We start from the raw sequence: 6701 nt of genomic DNA, 5'->3' as shown, positions 1-6701 counted from the left end.
GATTTACCATCAAGCAGTTAAGAGGCTGCACAGAACAGCTGTTAGGGCCATGGACTCAGGAGCTACAATGCCGGGTTCTTATTCCTAGCTCTGAAATTACAACTGTGGATCCCTGTTCAAGGTAGTTACTACGCTGTGCCTCAGTTTCCTTCTCTGTAAAATGAATAGTGTAAGAACACCTTCCACGAGGCTTGCTATGAGGATTAAAATAGCTAATATTTATAGAGAACAGAGGCGCTGACAGGGCACACCTTTTAATAGCTGTAAAATGCTTTTGAAACAAATGAAAGATGACTTAACAGCTTTCTGTCCACAAACACACAGGAAGCAGGTTCGCTCCCAACTTACCTGCACTTTTGTTCTTGAATTTCCTCCTCAGCCACAGAGCCTAATCCGGCGCCTGCAGAGAGCTGGCACTTCTGTTCCCTACTGGGGCTCGGGAGAGTCAGGAGGTCCGGAGCGTTAGAAATGTGTTTGCTCCATTTTGCTTCTGAAGCCCGTTGGAGGTTAGTCCCTATTGAAGGTCTTGTATGTGATAGTCCTTTTCCCATCCCCCACTAATGCGATTCGTTAAACTGGTTATCACACTCACACAGTTCTCAGGTGCACAGAGGCCATCCCAAACAGCAACACCCCTCAGAGGTGTTTTCTATCATTTTGTCCCTGACCTTGGTACAGTTTAACACAACTCCAGATTACATGTAGCTCTCCTACTAGTCTATAAACTCAGCAAAATCATGGATCCTGTCTGCAATTGAATTCAGCAGTAAAATAGCTTCCCAGCTTTAATTCTACAATGGAATCAGCTAGAAGGCTTTTCGAAGGCCAACCCTGGGGATACAGACGTCATTATTCCAGGCTGGGTCCCAGGCATTTGTGTTTGTAAAGAGCTCCCTTGGTGATGCTAACACACAGCCTGGATTGACATCTGCTGCTTTAGAGGCGCGTCGGGCACTCTGCCATGAGCTGCACCTGAGTGCAGGGGCCTCCTTGGTCCATTCCCATTGCATTGTGCTCCAGGAAGGCGGGACTTTAGTAACTGGGAGTCACACCCAGGCTGCAGATTAGACCTACCTGGAGAGGGTTTAACTCTCCTGATGCGGGTCCCTTTCCAGAGATTCTCACTTACGGACAAAGTGTGGGGTCCCGAGCATCAGTAGTTCTGAAGGCCTCAGGTGATTCTAATGCAGGATGGAGGGGTGGGAGGAAAGGGCGGAGAAGTTTCTCTTTAAAGGCAATGAGAGTGGCATGGGAATATAAAAGACAGTTTGGGGAATATAATCAGTAATGTCGTAAAGATTTTATAGGGTGTCAGATGGGTACTTGTCCTATTAGGGAGATCACTTCACTGACGGTGTAGATGCCTGACAAATGCAGTGTACACCTGAATCTGAAGCTGAATAATACTGAATGTCAACTATAATTTAATATATATATATATATATATATATATATATATATATATATGTATATATACATATGTATATATATATATACATATGTATATATACATATATATAGTCATAGGATATGGAGTGCAGCATAGGGAATAGAGTCAATGGAATTATAACAGCTATATAAGATGTCAGAGGGGTAATACATTGGGGGAGGGAGATTATCACTTTGTGAGGAGTGAAATGTCTATTACATCGTTTTGTACACCTAAAACTAATTAAACACAAAAACAAAACAAACAAAAAACAAGAAAGGACAAAAAAAAAAGGTGTAGGAGAAACAGAGCTACTTTGATGTCCACTATTTCAAAATATGATGGCAAATGACCTGAGAGGAAATATTTTTATTTTTTCTTTCCCAATGGTTAAAATAATAAATATAGTTGGAAGAAAAAGAATAATAATAAAAGCAATGTGGGCTGAGGGGCTTTGTTTTGTTTCCTGACAAAAGGATGGTAGTTCTCAGGGAGTCTCTGGGTCCTGTGGCAAAAGACTACGGCCTGATCTAGGAAAGACTTTTTGAGATTTGAGATTTATTCAAGAGGATATTTAAAGAAAAAGATTTCACACAATTTTAGAGCTGCTTTTCTTTCTGAGGATGAAGAAATTATGTGTATTAAATTTTAAACCTTAGGAAAAATCTTCTAATTTAGGGGAAACTTTCAATATTTCATTGTAAAACATTAATTTATGAAGTTTCTTGTATGAATACAATATAACTAGAATTAATAATAAGAAAAAAGAACTGTCAGGTGGGAAGTCTGTTATACAACTATAGAGGGAAAATAAAATAGAACTTAAAGTTGTAAAATTTCTAAAAAATAAAAATGAAAATAATCAAGGAGATATATCAGCATTAAATAAATTCAAACTTAAAAGCCAGGAAGAAAAAAAAATGTTAATGTAAGGATTCAAGAAAAAGTATAGGATTAGTGAGATAGAAAACAGGAAAAAATTAGAATTAATAAATCAAAGACTGATTCTCTGAAGATAAAAACAAAATAGACAAATACTAGCTAACCTAATACAAACAGAAAAACAGAAAGTACAAATTTATAAGTTGAGAAATTATAAAGGGAAATAACTATTGAAACAGGAAAAAATCATGAGAATTACTCTGTATAAATCCAAACATATTTGAAAATCTAGATGAAAGAAAAATTAACAATGAAAATAAAACTTACCAAATTTTACTAAGGTAGAAATAGAGTGGTTAAGCCAAGATATTTTTATAAAAGAAATAACGTTTTTAAAGAAACACTACTCAAAATAGCACCATAGCTAGAAGCTTTCATGGAGAAATTCTTATGATGTTGCAGAGACTAGATAATCATAGTCATAATGCTACATAAATTTTGAATTCTTTTAATGAAGCATATATAAATTTAATATCTACACTGATAATAATAGCACTAAAAAATATAGGTGTAAAATTATAAATAAAACATTAGCAAGTAAAATTCAGTACCACCTTAAAAATATGCATCATAGACCAGTGAAATTTATTCTGGAAATGCAAGAAGAGTTCAATATTAGCATATCCATTTGTGTACCTCAGTCCTAAAGTTAGGAACATACCCAGTAATTTAATGAATAAATATTTAGTTGCATTCCCATTGCTTCCTGCCAGGCATGGCTTCATGAGTATGCTTTCAGTGCAGTCACATAGGTACTTGTGCTTAAAAGAGTCTACACTTGGTTTAATGCTCTGCTGTAGCTGTTTAAAATTTTTAGTTTTTTTCACAAGTGCTCTCACCTTTGACACAGGCAGATCTGGGTTTGGAACCTGGCTGTCATTCATTATCTAGCTGTCCTTGGGCCAGTCACTTCACTTCTCTGTACCACGTTGTTGTGCAGTGCTATCGTGGAGATTGAAGTTGGTTTATGACAATACCAAGCACACAGTAAGGGATAGATACATGATAATTATAATTGCTGTTGTGGTGGTGTTAGCTATCATTGTGACTAGTTTTTCTCTAGGTCTAGTATTGGTTAAAAAAATAAAATAAGAAGGCAACTCTCATTTGAAGTATCAGAGACTGTAAGGAAAGGAATTCTTTAGCTGAGTGTTAATGGCTGAGCCCAGAATTAAGTGAGTTTATATAGGAAGTACACAGATGAGCACCTATCAAATTGTAAATGCCAAATAGGTGCTATATTATAATCTGAGAATATCTGAGTCAGACAAGAAATTTAAAAGAAGTAGGCAAGGGCCAATTGACAAAGGAATAGTCTGCCGCGAGAAAGACCCTGAATGGGATCTTGCAGGCAGTGAAAAGTCATTAAAGTGCTTAATTCTAATTGTGACAGAATCTGACCTGCCTTCTCGAAAACTGCTGTGACAGCATTATAGAGACATGAAGAATTGTGGAATAAAAGTTGACATCCCGTTACTGTTGCTTTCCCTACTGGCACACCTGACAAAGACAATTTCAATTTCTCGCCTAAGTAATAGTCAGTGTACAGCAGATAAATTCTCAGCTTAAGGAAGTGCCTTCAGGCCACAGCACCTGTCCCAGGAGGCACCCAGGTGAAGAGTCAGCCATAATTCACATCCTAAACACTGCTTACCCCCTCCACCTAAGGAAGAGTCAGAATATTCTCTAGATTGCCAGCCCTCAGTGGTATTTTTTCCAAACCAATTCCAGGCTTGTGGAGTCAGAGTTAGTCCCATGCTGAGCGCTTCAACACTTCTAGTCCCATGACACCCAGGAGAGATCCTCACCATTTGCTAGAGCTGCCAGAGGATAGTTGGATGTACTCATTGTCATTCACAACAGATGTCATGGCAGTCAATAAACAATGTTTATGGAGCACCCACTGGGCTCAGAGCACAGAAATAGGGCTACAGAACACTGCCACAGCAAAGAAAGCAGTGGGAGATGGTAGCACCTCTTGTGCTATATCTGACACCTCTGTCAATAACATTAGCTCTTCTGGGCCATTGAGAATATTCAATACAAATAAAAATGTGACTGGTAGACTGCCCCTCTGCCAATATCGGAGGTGTCTGACAGGATTCACCAGGCCTTGTACAATTCTGAGAGAATATTTTGAATTATCTTTATGAATCACAGAAAATGTCAATTTTGTCATGCATGATCAATTATCTCTGGATTGCAATTTGATTTATTTATTTACTTTTGACCAGAAGTAAAAGGGTGAGAAAGAAATTTTTTCAGTTTCATATTTCATTTCAAAGCTTTCAGTAGCATCAATGCTAAGTATGTTATTTCCTCTAGCAGTTTGGGAGATTTTGTTTGTTTTTTAAGATAAACATTTTAAACTCTCACAGAGGAAAGACATGGTATATATAATAAAACTGCATTTTGAAAGTTCATTTACTCTATAATGAGTACTGGCACCATCCAGTTATTTTTAGGCAAAAAAAAAAAAAAAAAAAAGTCATTAACATTTAAAACCAAGCTTCCTTATTATACTCGTATGTAGAAATATAATTATCATTTTTTGGTAATTTTTTCCTGAGTGTATAAAACCATTTTACATAATACCATTATCTCATCATTAGTCACTAATAGTGAGCTGGAGTGTGTGGTTACCTCCTGCATTTCATGTTTTCTTTTTTTCTGCAAAACATAATTCTCCACATCCATTCTATAATTATATTTACAAAGATAGATGAAGGACCTTGTTACAAATCTCAACCTCATCCAAGAAATGAGATTGAATGGGGTGTCAGATTGTTCAAATCTTCTGAAATAAAAAACAATCTGGAGATCCAGTTTGTGTGACAACAACATGCATTTAACAAAACAAAAAATAATCAATTTCATGCCAGTGACAGGAGGTGATTCAGCAAGCTGGCTGGCAGTAAAGGTTGTTTAGCAGGTTTCAGATTCCTAATTGGGTGTCTAGCTTGCTAAGTAGCAGCTGGTCTTTAATTAGTTGAAAAATTATTACCATTAAGAGTTGCTTTAAAAAGAAAAAGAACAAAATAATTAAAATGTTAGAATCCATATGGTGGGTGCTTGTCCTCACTTGTCAATAGCTGTTTTCTTTCTTTACCAGTAATAAGTTTTAAAATATCCCTATGCCACTTACTTTTTTAAAATGGAATTTATGTAAATGTAAAATCCCCAAAGACTCCCAGAAGGGAATGCCATAAATAAGTAAATAAATAAATAAATAAATAACTCTTTGCCATTTAATAATTCTTTTTTGACCATAAAATTATCTCCAATATTCCCTCCCCACGGATTGAATATGTAATTGATAAGTGAATTTTACAATGGGCCTCATTATTGAGGAATTAGTAAATTCCCTGACTTGATTTGTTATAAATACAATGACACTGGTGGAAATATCAACATCTTACATGTGACAGAAAAATTGCCTTTGCAAACAGATTCCATTTAATGATTAGTGGAAAGTTAATCTTGCCTAGAACAGGAAAACTTAAATTTGCCATGAACTTTGTAATTATATGTCTACCGTTTTTAGAGATACAGTTTTGTAAAAATATAACATAATACATTATTTACAGATAAACCAGTCTACTTACACACACATGCCACGAAACTCTACAGTTAATTACACAATATGACAATGCTCTTACCTCCCATGTTTACAAAACTGTGCTGCTGAGACCAAATATTAAAAAAAAAGAAAAATTGTTTTGCTTTTTATATTTTTGAGTTGGGCATGGTAGTGTAGTAGAAAGTATATGAGTTTTGTTATAGATACAGAGAACAGAATGGTGGTAACCAGAGGAAGGGGGTGGGGTAAGGTGAGCTGGGTAAAGGATGTCAAATACATGGTAACACAAGGAAACTAGACTTTGGATGGTGAGCACGCAATAGAGTACACAGATGTCAAATTCTAATCTTGTACACCTGAAAATTGCATAATGTTATTAACCAACATTACCCCAATAAATGTAATTTAAAAAAAAGAAAAAAGGTGAATGAGGTTTGGTGCTAGTAGCACTGCATTCAAATTTTAGCTCTCCTTTTTACTAACTTAATATACCTTAACTCATCTTTGGCTCTAATTTGTCTCCTACAATGTAAGAATAAAAAAATCCAACCTGTTGGGTTAGAGTGAACTCTATGAAGTAAGTAGCCATACTATTTCTGGAATGTATTACCAAATGCATACATTTTTTAAATTCTTTTCTCATACTTATTTCAATATACATGTAATATATTTTATTTATCTGTAGAAAATCCATTACTGGGTCAACCATATGCTCTTCTGGTATCCATGAGCAACAATTTATATATGTAC

This window comes from Rhinolophus sinicus, chromosome 1 (assembly GCF_057876585.1).
Source record: "Rhinolophus sinicus isolate RSI-liver-muscle chromosome 1, RSI-T2T, whole genome shotgun sequence".
In the NCBI taxonomy this organism is placed as follows: domain Eukaryota; kingdom Metazoa; phylum Chordata; class Mammalia; order Chiroptera; family Rhinolophidae; genus Rhinolophus; species Rhinolophus sinicus.
The sequence above is the reverse complement of the archived record's forward strand: the minus strand, read 5'-3'. Positions refer to the sequence as shown.